Source organism: Leptonychotes weddellii, chromosome 7 (genome assembly GCF_054177405.1).
Source record: "Leptonychotes weddellii isolate Sample4059 chromosome 7, ASM5417740v2, whole genome shotgun sequence".
Taxonomy (NCBI): domain Eukaryota; kingdom Metazoa; phylum Chordata; class Mammalia; order Carnivora; family Phocidae; genus Leptonychotes; species Leptonychotes weddellii.
The window spans coordinates 67114787-67130293 of record NC_138375.1 but is presented as its reverse complement, the minus strand read 5'-3'; the positions used below and the strand labels follow the sequence as shown (position 1 = coordinate 67130293).

Genomic DNA, 15507 nt, shown 5'->3' with positions numbered 1-15507 from the left:
GGAAGTGATTTTGTCATTAATGTTATTTCAATTATATTTTAACCTTTACTAAAGTGCTATTTCCTTCAGTAGATATGGACAAATCAATATTATGCAATTGTATACACATGAGTTATAAAATTACAACACTAGGAAAGCTATAATGAAACCTTAACTCTGGGATTGCCCAAACATGAAAACAATGTCTGAATTAAGGCTAGGGATATCAGGATAAAAGAATTGATGTCGACAATATCAAAATCTAGGTCAGGTGTTACCCTTTGGATAAATTCTCATTCGCTCCTTTTTAAATTTTATCTTATGTTTTCATAGTTAAGTGCTACTGAGCATTTATTGTGTACACGTACTGGCATAGATACATTATATATCATAAATAATTTGGGCATGGGCCTTAATTTTAAGTAGCTGACAATCTGAGACAAGAAGAAGAGAGACAAGTATCCCCAATTTCAGTCAGGACACACTTAGTGCCAAGAAAAAATAAAACACACACAGTGCTACTAGAATACAGAATAGCACTCAACCTCAGGAGGTGGGGAGGACAGAGAGAATCCCTAAGGTGGAATTGAGAGTTTGCCATCATTGTGTGTGCAAAGAAATACCAAAAGACAGCGGGAAGGTAAAAGCAGTGAGTTTTTGGAGACCAGGCTACATAATGCCTTGGGGAAAAACAGATTCTTCCCAAAATTCCCAAGGAGAAACTATAATTTTTCAAGATTATGTTGTCACACTCAATTTTGATGTCAGAATTTGAGAAAGGTTAGACAATCCTGCCATGTCTCTATAAAGTTTACAGATAAGTTTTCATCCCCCAATAGTTTTTATTTTTTATTTTTTTGAAAATTTTATTTATTTATTTGACAGAGAGAGAGAAGGAGCACAAGCAGGGGGAGTGGCAGGCAGAGGGAGAGGGAGAAGCAGACTTCCTGCTCAGCAGGGAGCCCAATGTAGGGCTTGATCCCAGGACTCTGGGATCATGACCTGAGCCAAAGGCAGACGCTTCACCAACTGGCCCCCCAATAGCTTTTAAACATTTAATTAGAAAAGTACCAACCAGTCTATGATTCTAAATTGTTTCATTATCTATTATTATCAATTTGACCTCAGATGAATAATATCAAACTTTGACTGGAAACGAACCAATGCCTATTAGGGAAGTGGGTGTAATGAGGGAAAGCAGACGGGTTCTGGAGCCAGCCACGTCTCTTTCAAGTGGGCTCAGATCTCAATTTCTCTATGGTTACTACCTTGACTTTCCATCTTATTCTGCTCCTTGCTCTCCTACATCCTTGGACTCAAGCCCCTTTTACTCTGTTCTTTCTTCCTTGACCATTGTATTTATCTTCTTCCAATATACTTTGTAACTTATTTATTATGTGTTTTGCTTGTTCCTATGTCCCTCTGTGAGAATTTATGCTCCATGAGGACATCTTGTCTCTTTTGTTCATTATACATTCCAAATGTGAAGTAGAGTGACATGTAATAAATGCTAAACAATTATTGAATAATTAATAAATAAATGAACAACTGTTGGGACTATCCCTCACTAACTGTGTGTTTGTTGGATATGCCCAATCCCTTTGAGTCTTAATTATGTGTAAATCAGGTCAACAATTCCTTCCTACTCCATAGGGTTTAAATTTTTTTTAATGTATATATTTATATTATACAGTTGACCCTTGAACAACATGAAGGTTAGGGGTGAGAACCCCCCATGCAGTCAAAAGTCTTATAACTTTTGACTCCCTAAAAACTTAACTAATAGCCTACTGTTAGGCTGTTGACTGGAGCCTTACTGGTAACATGAACAGTCAATTATGACATACAAAAGATGTGTTATATGTGTTAATTTCTAAGGAAAAGAAAATCATAAGGAAGAAAAATACATTTACAGTACCATACTGTATTGAAAAAAGTCCACATATAATTAATTGAATCTGTGCAGTTTAAACCTATTTTATTCAAGGGTCCACTGTATATATATATATATAGAGAGAGAGAGAGAGAGAGAGATGTATATAAAGAGAGAGATTGAAGGAAGGAATGAGAAAGGAAGAAGGAAAGGAAGGGAGGGAGGGAAGGAAGGAGGGAAGGAAGATATAATAGAACCCTGAGTATAAACAGCACTTACATGTACGTGGTTATCATCACTTTCCTTCTTGCTTAGTAATGGATGCATCTGTAGCCCAGTTATTCCTCCAAGTGTAGATCAAATTGTGCTTTGTACCTGAGTGAGATCTTTGAACCCAGTCACACTGACCAGGGTCCTAAATGTGCTGCTTGCAGCTAAAACACAACTTCTAGAAAAACAAAACCCAGATGTTAGCTTATTTGGACAAGTTATAGGGCAGCAAGTAGTTGCAAGTGGCAACTGAGTAAAGGGATTTATTGGTATGGAAACAGTTGTCATTAACACACATTTCATAGTTTCATTATACATTCATAAAAATACATCTTCTTTGAAATTAGTGCAGAACACACCAGAGAACATTGAATTTGACAGGTGATCTCTAATAAAAACAAAAACAAAAAAAATGTAGCAATGCTTTTAGAATTAAAAGTATAAAGGGTAAAATAAATAAAAGCATTTTATAAAATTTTATGTAAAAGAACACTCAGTGGAAGGCACATCCATTTGGCTTTCCAATAATTCACAACATGAGACAAGGGACAAAGCCAGGGAGTCTATTCAATACCTCCTGTCTCTATAGAAACAGTACTATTAACACCCACTCCTTTTCTATTTCTATGGTGACAGGACACAGAAGTACCTTAGAAAGGAAAAAGGTAAAGATAAGAGGTGTCTTAAGTGATGATGAAGGTGAGAGGAGGCTGGTGATGACAGGAAGTATGGATGCTTGCCAATCTCCAATAATTTCTTACAGTCATGGAAGGATGTTTAAATCGGGGCTGTAGCTCTAATGATAGATCAGGACACCATTAAGCTACATTGAGTTCACAAAATAAACGTGCCCAAACCACTTGAGTTATTTTACATGCCAATCTTATTAGATTTTATTTGACAATTAAAAGCAAAGTAAAGGGTTTGTTTATTTATTATAAGTTTATTTATTTAAGTTATCTCTACACCCAATGTGGGCTCAAACCCATGACCCCTAGATCATGAGTCCCGTGCTCCTCTGACTGAGCTAGCCAGGCACCCCCAGAATGAAAGTTTTAGAAAGCATTTAATAAAAATATAAATAATAGGGGCTCCCGGGTGGCTCAGTCATTTAAGCGTCTGCTTTCTGCTCAGGTCATGATTCTGGAGTCCCAGGATCCAGCCCGCATCCAGCTCTCTGCCCAATGGGGAGCCTGCTTCTCCCTCTGCCCCTGACCAGGCTCGTGCTCGCTCTCTCTCAAACTAAACTAAACTAAAAAATCTTTTAAAAATATATAAATAATATGTTCTCCCTTATATTTATTTATACACTGTTATATATAAATAATATGTTCTCCCTTATATTTATTTATACACTGTTATCTCATTTTATCATTAAATTGTTACACAAAAGGGAATAGCATTAATATTGTTTAGTTTTTGGAAGAAATAATAAGATGGCATCAAGTACATAAAGACTATTTTACAGCTTAAATTGTTCCCAGCTTCTAGCTTATTCAGGTAAATTCATTCTTGAAGGAAATTTTCCAAAAATACCAAAGGTTTAGAGGATGAAAAGAGAAGGGAAGGAAAGGAGTCAGACAATTTTAATACCTCAGTTGTGGAATTATTCACGGCTAAATAGGCTCTTAGCTCTTTTTTCTCATTGACATATGCCAAATATATTAACAATGAAATGAAGGACAAACATATTCTGTGCCACCCCCTAAATCATTTCCTACATTAAATTCCATTAAAGTTAAAATTACTTAAAGTTACAGGGAAACTGAATCAGGAGAGCTCATGGTAGATTAAATAGTATAGAGAAACAAATGAAGTGCTCTCCTACTGCATGTACCAGCTCAATTGGATGGGGACAGCCGTCTAAAGGCCTGTGTGCTCTATTCCATGTAGTGGACAGAAATCTTGTGAAAATATTAAGATTGGTATATCTTTCATCTTTAAATAAAAATGCTTTATAACTGGTGTCTCTATTTGATGTTCCATGCTTGTTCCTTTTATTGTGAGGGGTGATTGATTTGTGATCATATTTATAACCTCTTTGTTTTGCTTGTTAACATTTCCTCCATGAAGTCTCTCTTTCTAGCTTTGAAAGAATAAAGATAACCCCCTTGGAAGATTACTGCCATGCCTTCTTTTAAAGTGATGCACCTTTCAGTGGAAAAATTTCCCCAGGACGAGACAGTCAGATTTCACACACCCAGATTTGAAGGAAAAAGATGGCTGTGACAGTGATGGATGGACTGGATTCATTGGCTTAATGGGAAATACCCCAGGTATTCTTGCAATGCTTAACCGTCCAATTGGTGTCCGCAGAAAGTTTCATTCAGTAAAACCTTTCAAGGACTAGGATATGATCATTTTTATCAGTCATTGGTGAAACCAAGTTGTAGTTTAAAAAATAATTTCAATTTGAAGGTAGAACAAATATTATATCAGCATTACTCTCCTTAAATAAAGACTTAGATAAGTAAATTAATATCAGTAAATTAATCAAATCACATTAGTATCTCCTGGCTTATAAGAAATCTTTTATTATCCTTATTCTCTGCAATTCTAGAGCTAAGTGAGGTAAGATTGTACCTGCACCATAACACTTATGCCATTATTTGAGGACAATAAAATAGTTAATTTTATAGAAAAGAAATTATCATTAAAACTGGCCATTTGGTATTATTGTTCAACTCTAAAGAGTATGTCAGTAGTTTCTCCAGAAATAGTCTCATATGTATCTATCTCTACATTTAAATTTATTTGATAGCGTTATCTTTTAAATATTTTGAATTCTAATTAAAATTGTATATTCATTGTATGAATGATAATGATGAATGCAGAAATATAAGCTGATGAGTTTAAATTAAATTAGGTTATCAGTGTTGCTAAAATAAACACCCATGTATTTTGTATTATAACCAAATTACTAGTTTTTAAATCATTAAACTTGTAAAAAGGGCAAAAAATTACTAGCAATTTTTATATGTAAATTCCAGGACTTCTTCAAATAGATGGTCCAATAAAAACACTTGCTTTTTTCTTCCTATTTTTATATTTGTAGCTAGATTTTATTTAATATTTCTAAATGAGTCAGTATGAAATTTGTGGTATGTATATATTGCTTATTTAACATATAACTTAGTTGCTTAATTCTGTATAATAAGTTATTGCAATGGCTATTTAGCCATTATCTTGTCTTTTCATTGGCTTTCTGTGAGGCCAGCCATATAGGAAGACATCCCACATCATGGGAAGTAGTATGTTCGTGTAATTGAAAATCCATGGGTTATGGTTTTGCCTTTTACTGGAGTATTAAAATCTTCCTCCTCCCTAGTCACATATCAGTTTGCTAAAACAATTTTTAAAAGCTAAAAACAGGGCGCCTGGGTGGCTCAGTCATTAAGCGTCTGCCTTCGGCCCAGGTCACGATCCCAGGATCCTGGGATTGAGCCCTGCATCGGGCTCCCTGCTTGGCAGGAAGCCTGCTTCTCCCTCTCCCACTCCCCCTGCTTGTGTTCCCTTTCTCACTGTGTCTCTCTCTGTCAAATAAATTAATAAAATCTTTAAAAAAAAAAAAAAGCTAAAAACACTTTGCCAAAATAAAGATAGTACTGGGTGGTAGAGTGGAAAAGAATGGACTTCGAAGTGGGGCAGTCCTGAGTTTGAATCTGCCTCTGCCAGTTCTTAACCAAGTGAGTGATATTGACCTGGTTGGTTACGTTGACTGTTCTTCATTTTCTCATCTGGAAACAGGAGAAACCGAAATCTATAAGAAGGATTTTTTGGTTATGAGAAATAATATGTACAAAAACACAGCGGAGAGTGTCAAATATGATTCATGTTTAATAAATATTAGATGAAATACTACAAAAATTTAATAGGACAGTGTTTTCCCTGAGTTTCCTCTTCATAATGTAAAATAAAGGAAATGGAAAGGGACTTAATATATAGTGACCACTTGTTTTAGTCCAGCTTCTGCACAAAAGTTAGTACTTTTTTCCCCTAATTTAAAGTACCTTGGGTAACTAAAGCATTCAAGTTAAATAAAATGGCATAGCTTCTCCCTCTCCCTCATGACATTGACACATTAGCCAGGAGTCCCATGTCTTTCCCTGGACATAAGATTTCCTAGAACTTCAGTTCATGCCACAATGAGACCAAAAAGAGAAGTCAGTCTTCTTCCTTTTGACTTGCACAGGCCATTTTTTTCATGGCCATTGCAAGGTTGGGGAGAATAGAGGGTAGAGCCCATACCTCTTTCTTTATCCACACCTCTCAACAGTTTCTTTTTTTTTTTTTTTAACCATCCTTTCTACTCACCTTTTTCTTATTCTAGTAATCTGTATTTATATCTCCAATCCTAGGTATTTTGACATATGTTATCCTCACATAATTTTTTGCTAAGTAAGATTACATGCTAAATTTCCCTTTAAAGCCCAAACAGGAAATACTATTATTTCAACACAATACTAGTTCTGTATAATTAATCTAGATGAAATAGTGCTGGAAGGAATGAACCATTAGAATTTAGAATAATCTTCTAAAATGAGGAAATAGGGCATAAATGCTCTAATTACTCTGTTCCAAGCTGTTTGATAGGAAGATGTCTCTAGACTTCCTAGGTTCGTACAGATTACTGGTCAAGCAAAGTTGGTGGCTGTATAGGAATTTGCCTCTATTTTAGTCTAGGTGGGAGATAATTTATAAAAAATGTAATAGAATAGCAGTGTGGCCTATGGAAAGCAATGAATCCAGACTATATTCTTCATTTTAACAGATAGATAACAAGGAAAATAATACAAAAAGCATTAATTGAATTCACTATTGTTGCATTCCTAGCATTTTTCCTTAAGGACTTTATATGCATTATTTCACAAAATTCTCACAGGTTGCCAGATTAAGCAAATAAAAATATTGGATGCCCATTATACCTGAATTTCAGATAAACTTTTTTTTTCATTATAGGTATACCCCATGCAATATTAGAGACATACTTAAATTATTTGTTGTTTATCTGAATTCAAATGTAATTTGGTATCCTGTAGTTTATCTGGCAACCCTAAAATTGCTTTAATAATTACATACCATTATTAATAATCCCCATTATAGAGAAAAGAAATTGAGGTTAAATCACTTGTTCTGTGCTATACATATATTTAGTTTGGAATAAAATCAAAATAGTCTGATAGTTCAGTTTCATAGTTCATGCCCCTCAGCATTCCACTGTCCTCTCTACCTCAGTGGCCACTTCTATGAGCTGAAAGCCTGCCCCCTATGATCACTGTGGTCCCTCTCAACTCTCATCATCCATGATGTAGTCCTATTTGTCAAGGTACAAAAGGGTTTACCCTTTAAAAGTTAATTCCACTTCATTGCTCCACAATGAGTGCCTTTATTTTCACAGCATCATTAAAACAGCACTAATGTAAATAATTTTCACATTTTTTTGAGAAACTTTCCAGAGATCAATGTGCCATAACCAGCCAATCACTTACTATATCAGAAAATTGATTTCTGTAATATATCCAGTGGTCCTTGCAGTTTCTCTCTAAAGTTTTACGTGCTAATTACTATCTATTTACTTGTAAAAATGCTAATAAAATATACATGGATTTAAAAATAGAGGAAAATGACCCTTCAAGTATTACCACGGTTCATTCTCTCTACTGTAAAATGGATCCAGACCCTGACAGTCAGAACAGTTGTATCATGCATGCTATGGACTTGAAAGCTCAGAGGCAAAAAGGACCTCCCGGTCATATAAAAAGTAATTTTAAATAGTTGTAGAGTTTGGGAGGAAGGGTGATAAAGGGCCGTTTCACTTTGTGTTGGCTCAGTAAGATTTTGAATTTATTTTGCCTAGTATCACCTCAGTCAGGTTCATGTGACACATCTAACATCATGAGTTCATTGATAGGAGTCCAAGATTCTATTTTTATTCCAAAATGGAAGCAGAGTAGATGGCGGCACACAGTTCATCTGAAGTGGTTAAATGAGGGAACTGAGCAATGTCTCAGATCCATAATGTCTGTCCACTGACAGTAGAGAAGATTGTCTTATAATGAAGTCATGGGAAGGACAATTTATACATATTCTGGGTACAGGCAATGTAGGATATTCGAGGTAAATCTACAGATGGAGACTGGACAATCTGTGAGCTTGAGTGACTGCCAAGTAGCTCCATGACCCTAGTGTCAAATGGTACTTGCTATGCCCTAACAATAGCCAAGGACTTGGCAACTTTCTTTCCTGCTCCAGTTCTGAAGAACTGGATTCACTTGTTGCCTTGGAGAGGGAGAAGGACTTCACAATTAGGGCACAAATAAACATAGAGAATAGGAAACTATATTTATTAATAAAAATCTTTGGTCTCCTCTGATTTACTGTTTCCCATCTTCACTATTCTACTGGGTTGGTTCTTTTATTTTTTTGTTTTCTCCGCAGTAATGTTTTGGTCATGTACATATGAGACACATTGTTCAGGATTCCAAATAATAATGTTGATTGGATCAAATACACTGCTAGTCATGTGCAACACCTAGTTAACTCTAATTTCTTATTCTCCTACATAGAAAGAATATCTGAGGGGCGTCTGGGTGGCTCAGTTGGTAAAGCATCTACCTTCGGCTCAGGTCATGATCCCAGGGTTCTGGGATTGAGCCCCACGTTGGGCTCCCTCCTTCCCTGCTTGGTGGGAGCCTGCTTCTCCCTCTCCTCCCCACTTGTGCTCTCTCTCACTATCTCTGTTGCTATCTCTCTCTCTCTCTCAAATAAATAAATAAAATCTTAAAAAAAAGAAAGCATCTCTAAATGTATGAATGAGAGAGAAAGACTTAAAGGGATAATCTTACCACCTCACTAATTTATTTTGTAAAGGAAAACATTTGCTAACTCATTGTAAGTATAAAAACATTGCAGTGTGATGATTCAAGTATCATAAGACTTACGATGTGAGCTACTATGTATAAGAGTAGGGAGCTATGGGTATGATTATAAAATTCTTCTGCTTAAAATCCTTCAAAGTCTTCATCTAAAGTCATCATAATTCATCAGTTACAGGACACCCTTTATAATCTGTTCACAATTTATCTCTCCAGTCTCTTCCCTTTCACATTCTCTAATGCTTTCCCAGCCCTAAGAGCAACAAGTCATTTGCTGTATCTGGAATACATCATGTGATTTAGTTTCTAATGACTTTGCTTGTATTTCCCCATCTCCCTGGATCATCCTTTCCCTATATTCTATGCATATTCATCTTTCACAACTCAACCCAAGTGTCACCTTCTCCATGACATCTTATCTATATACTGAGAATTAATAATTATTTTTTTCTTTTCATGGTGCTCAAATAACATTTCTTATATCTCTTAATTAGAGCCTTTCTTCACTAATATCATTATTTGTTGATAAATTTACCTTTGATAGTACATAATGAAATATGGTAGGATGGAGCTAATATGATTTCCTATTATGTCCCCAGCATGATGTCTGTGATTTAAAAGGTGTTTAATAAATGTTTGTTAGGTGAATAACTAAATGGAAATAAACAACTGTGTACTAATCTTAGACTCTATCATGAATATACAATGCTTATGAACAGGTGAATTCCACAAATACTTAATTGTTTATTACTTAACAGTTAATAGGGCCAGAAAATAATTTTGAGGAACAAGAAATTAAATGATGTTATTTGAGGATCAAATATAATAGAAAGTGGTATGGTTTAATGAAAAAAGCATGGTCTTGGAAATAGAACTAGATTTCCATCTGAAATTCTCTACTTTGAGTTGTGAGGTCAAAGAGTAACTATTTAACCTCTCTGAGGGTCATTGTTATCACGGTAAAGTATGAACAATAATAATAAAGGAGGAGGAGATATAAACTAGTGAGTTCAATCTCTGGTACATAGTAGATGATCATTAAATACTAATTCACTTCCCCTTTTCTGGAGTGTTCTGAGCTCAACAGTTGAACAGAATTAGTCATGATGATACAATATGCCAGGTTAAAGCTATCTAGAAATAGGGAAGTTAAAGGGAAAAGACTAGGTAGGCACTGAGTTAATAATTATGACGAGAATAAGATGAAATTTGCCAAATTTGATCTAGACCATTTTACAGGGCTACTTTTAGAATTCCTTTTTAATATTGGCGTTTCCTAAATTCAGTTTTATAATTGTCTAGTTTCAGGTGTAAAAAAAAGTACTAAAATTTTCTTGACACACTTGCAGTATTTTTTTTTTTTCACACCTAGTATCTTTTGTTATTTCAGTAACTCCACATGGAAGCCAGTTTCTTTATAGTTTCTTCTTTTGGAAACTGTGTCAGCCTCCTCTGCATCTCTCTGTCACATTTATCTTAAACTTTCTGGTGTGCTATATAAAATAATACTAGCACCTTCTGCTTGAAATAGGTAAAAATGAGAGGATGAAAAGCTGACTGAAGAACAACACAAAAGAACCCTGGCTCATTTGCAAAATAGTAAAATGTTTTCAGCTGCCTCAAAGATAAACATTTTTTTTAAGATTTTATTTATTTGTCAGAAAGAGAGGGAGAGAGAGACAGAGAGTAAGCACAAGCAGGGGAAGTGGCGGGCAGAGGGAGAAGCAGGCTCCCCGCGTAGCAAGGAGCCCGATGCGGGACTTGATTCCATGACTTGAGCCAAAGGCAGCCGCTTAACCAAGTGAGCCACCCAGGCATCCCAGGGTAAACATTTTGAAACAAGGCATACCTTTCACCTACTTTTATACTGGATAATTTCCTTAGAGATCTGTGAATAGGGCTCATGATAAAATTAACACTTTTGGTAATTAATTGACTGCCTACTTGATTGACTATTCTACTTGATGAAAAAAGTGTCTGGATAGGAGAACTATTCTTTCATTAAGGTATTGAGAACTTGAGTTAAATAGTAAGAAATAATTTATGATTTTTAAAGGATTAAAAGATAAAATTTAAAAGATCACCTAAGTCCAATTAACAATATAAATAGGCTGTTTCTGTCTTTAGTACAGTGATGTAAATATTGAGGCCAATACTATTCACCTGATCAGGAAACTGTCTCAGGGGTTCAGGATAAAAAGGTATATTTTAATTTATGGGAGCTAAGAAACCCCAATAGCCATTCTCTTGATAGTAATCAGAGAGGCTGCTCCACACTTATCTCTGTTTACCTTCACCAGGTTATAACCTTCAATTTTCTAGACTTTCCTAGAATATGGTCTTTTATAGACAAGGAATGTCAATAATACTATAATATCCAATATCTTTGGAAGTTTATTTTTAATGCTCCATGCAATTACATTTCAAGGGAGGAATCTCAGGAGCATCTATAGAAAGAAACCATGAAACTTACTGTGTGGCTTAACACTTATTGAAACCTCAGTTGCAGCACAATGTGACAGATACCCATTTCTCCCCAATCCTCACTGCTAAATCCAGCTAAAAACCCTGGAAATAGTGAAAGGGACAACAAAAGGAGATCTCTTAAAGTTGTTAGGAAAACGGCGAACTGGTTTGGGATTCCGGGATGAGAGGAACAGAGTACCAAAGTGTTTTACATCCTCTTATCAAAAAAAGAAGATGACCAAGACCAGGCATTTCCCAACACCCAAACCAGGAACAGAAGTCATTCCTAGTAGGCCCATTCTTCTCCTGGACTAATGGGAGCTGTGCCTAAAGCACCCAGTTAGACCTGGTAGAACCAGCAAGGGAGGCTGCTCTGGAGTTCCACCAATATGACTCTCTTTTCCTTACTGCCCTGGACCTAAGACTTCTTTACCTGGTCTAGAGACACCAGGGAGGCTGATGGGGAAGGGGTAGTGTGGGGTAGGCGAACCTGTACGAAGATCACATCACAACACAACACAACAAGTAGTCTGGGGACCAGTTTCCATTTCCAAAAGACAGGAGTTGTCCTACCATAATAAGCGTCCAGCCAGGGAAGTTTCGTCATCCGTGAAAACCAGAGACTACAGTCTTCCACCAAGATACACCAAGTGGCTACAGCTGGAGAAACCTTTCTCCATCCTTACCACCAGCAGTGAATAGGTGGAACATCATAGCAGTTCCACATAAACCTAGTGGACCAAAATAACAGTGTGGAATATCTGAAAGTTGAACTGTCATTAGAACCCAAACCCACAAAAATAGGCCAGGCCATGTATGCTAAACCTGAGCATCTTACCCTGAATGCTGGTGGTAAATTCAGTCCATCCAAATCCAACAAACATTACATTTAGCCATTCCCAAAATTTAGAAAAACCTATGGATGATGTAGATCAAAGAATTAGGAAGAGATCAATGCAAAACTGGCCAATGAAAAGATTTATGTTCTATCCATGGAGAAAATGAAGAAAATACTGATGAGTGATATACTAAGAATCTAAGCTATCCATCCACCTCTAAATAGAAGCAAATAAGTGCTTCAAAGTTTAGGTCAGTCATGCAATCAGCCTTGCATGGCAAGGAAACAACTTTTGAAAAAGAGGGGCTTTCCAGTATTGGATGTTATCAGAGGAACCAATGCCTAGTGACAATTGTTTTTTTTTTAAGATTTGATCACTACTTTATGGATCTGTGGCTTTGCAATACCGATGTCATCAGAAAAAGGGACAGTTCACTCAGACTCAGTAGCAGGAAATAAACATCGAAGCATCCTCACTGGCTGTCAATACAAACCTCTACCTGACTGGATCCTTCCTTCTCATCCCACCCACTACCACAGCACCACCCCACCCCTGGCAGCTACCACTTTACTGCTGCCCACTGTCCCCCCTCCACACCACACGTGTCATGCAGCCCTCCCTAAGACTGGCTGGGAGAAGCACAAGTGAAACAGGCCAGAGTCTCTGTGCTGCAAATCTGTCCCCACTTGTTTTTACACCACAAAATTTTTCAAGGATCTGGTTCTTCAATAGGACTGATAAATAGCTTTTTAGGGAAAAAAAAATCATTAAAAAGAAGGTGGGATTAATTCTGATTACTTCAAAACGGTCACCTTCTTAAAGTAGAGCAGTCCACAGATTTTCAAAGTCTATTGAACGGAGGTGAGGGTGGCCTGGGAGGAAAGACGGAAGGGGCAGGAGTCCTCCGGGCATGTGCCCAGCGGGGCTGGAGGAGCTGGTGGGTGCTCAGGACAGTGTGCTCAGAGGTCTAGCCAGTTGTCTGTCCTCCACAGAAAAAGCTGCCAAGTTAGGGTGTTTGGGCTTAAAAATTCCTGACAGTAACAAGGAGTCCCTGAAGGCAAACGTTGAAAACAAATGGTGGAAATGGGGAAGGAAAATGAGAGCTGTTGGCCAGGAGCTTTGATGTAAAAATAAAATTAAAAATACAAAGGGAGAGAGAGGGGAAAAAAAGAGTCCCTTAAGTGTTTCTGAGGGTTCTGAGCATAAACCGAAAGTAGGGTGAGTCGATGGAGGACACGGACAGTTTGTATTGCCGGCATCCCCATCTGGAGCTTCTTGTTGCTTTGGAGCCTTTCGGGCTCTGACTCCAAACTGCAGTGTGAGCCTCCATTAAAGGCAGAGATGGTGCTGCCCTTGGCATTGGTGTAGAGGCTATTGTCTGAGGAGGGGTAGTTGGTCCGCAGTTGGACACTTGATCTTGCCTTTTCCAGTGCACGGACTTGCTGCTCCAGAAGAGCATCCTGCTCCTTGAGGTCTTCAATATCTTGCTGGTGTGTGTAGTTTTTCCTTTGCATATACTGGATATATTCTGTGGCTTTGTCTAGGGTTTGGGCCCATGGTGCCTGCTGTCCTTTGGAGTGATGGAACAGAGTCCCACAAACTCTGAAAGCTGTCTTTGATGTAGTTGCTACGTTTTTGTTCCAGTGCATTATGATGAGCCTGTTTGTCAGCTGCAGATTGAAACCTAGGTTGCTCTTCATAGCTTTCCATCTCCATGTCATTGTTGTCACTCATTTCATATGGCCCAGGGAGCAGCCACTGCAGCCATATCAGGGAAAGGGGGAGGGGGGGGAGGGGAAGTTAAGGACAACAACAAACCAGGTCCCCCCCCCCACATACACACTCATTCATTCCTCACTAGCTCTCTCACTACACACACATAACAGGGTGAGAACCACCCCCTCACTCTAGTGACAAATTCAATAACCTTAGAAAATTGCATTTATCATCATTATCCTGGTGGTTAATGCATCACCCTTGAGAAACTAATTTTCTTTAAATATCAATCTAGTCAACTTTCAGGAGACAAAAGAATAATCAGAGAACATTAACTTTAATTGTCATGTTGAGCCCTCAGGATGGGTTCAGTGTCAGTGCCAACCGTAAACCAGTTCTCTTCTGAACTTCTGTTGGTGAATAAGCACTACACGAGGTACCAGATGTGTGTTCTGTCAAAGTGAGAAAAGACAAGATTGCAGTGAACATAGATAAAGAACTCTGTTGAAAAAAAAAACTGGCCAGTTTTCCTTTTTCTTCTTAATACAAAAGATAGCTGAGAGTTCACATTTTTACTTCAATACTGCTGAAAAGAGAAGTTAATCAGTCTGAATGCATGTCTATGTAAGGCTGTATGTAACGTATGTCTATTTTTTTAAACAAAAACTAGACGCTTGACTAAAGACTCTCTTCTCTGGGTGTTTACCCAGAGGACCACCATCTCTGTTCTCACCAGAATGGAAGTTCGCTCCAGAAAGTGTTCCACTCACTTTCTTGCTTCCTGTCCCTCCCTTTCTTCCCAGTTCTTTCCCAGTCTCTGAGTTACTCTGACCAGAGTACAGCTCTTTGGGATTCCTTGCAGAGTGGCTATTCTATACTTATATAGGGATAAGTCTGTATCAATCCCGTTTTGTCATTTTCATACAAACGGTGCTATATTAAATTCAGTTTTCTCCTCCTTATTTTGGTTCAATGAAACATCTAAAGTTTGTCCTGTAACACTACATAGCGAGCTGTCTCTTTTTCCCCCCCTGTGGCTACATTATAGTATTCTCTTCTATCAATTGCCATAGTTTATTCAGCTTTACTAAATGACATCTAGGTTTTTCTAATCTTTTGTTCTTATAAAAATGCTGACGTTGATATTCTTAAGCTTCCTTTTCATGAATATGTGCGATTGCACCTACAGTATATATTCTAAGTAGTACATTTTCTGAGTCAGATAGTATGTCCATTAAATGCTGATTGGTAATATTGAGAGTGCTTTACAAATGTGTGGAATGGGTTACCCTATGACAGCATGAATAAGAGTATTCCTTGCTTCATTGTTTTAAAATATTAAAAAATCTCATCTATGATTATAGATGGGATTATATATCCTGCTCTATCTGGTGTTAGATTTAACAAAACTATTGATCTTTTTAAAATGAAACAAGTTGGGGGGCGCCTGGGTGGCTCAGTCGGTTAAGCAGCTGCCTTCGGCTCGGGT

The 15507-nt window shown here is 37.3% G+C and overlaps 1 long non-coding RNA gene and 1 pseudogene across 2 annotated transcripts in view; one reads left to right on the top strand and one right to left on the bottom strand.

The window, feature by feature from the left end:
* Window positions 1–15507, top strand: part of LOC115944620 (uncharacterized) — a 1151228-nt gene that overhangs the window by 944600 nt on the left and 191121 nt on the right. The gene's annotated exons all lie outside the window — the stretch shown is intronic.
* Window positions 7410–14036, bottom strand: LOC102734856 (protein max pseudogene; annotated as a pseudogene).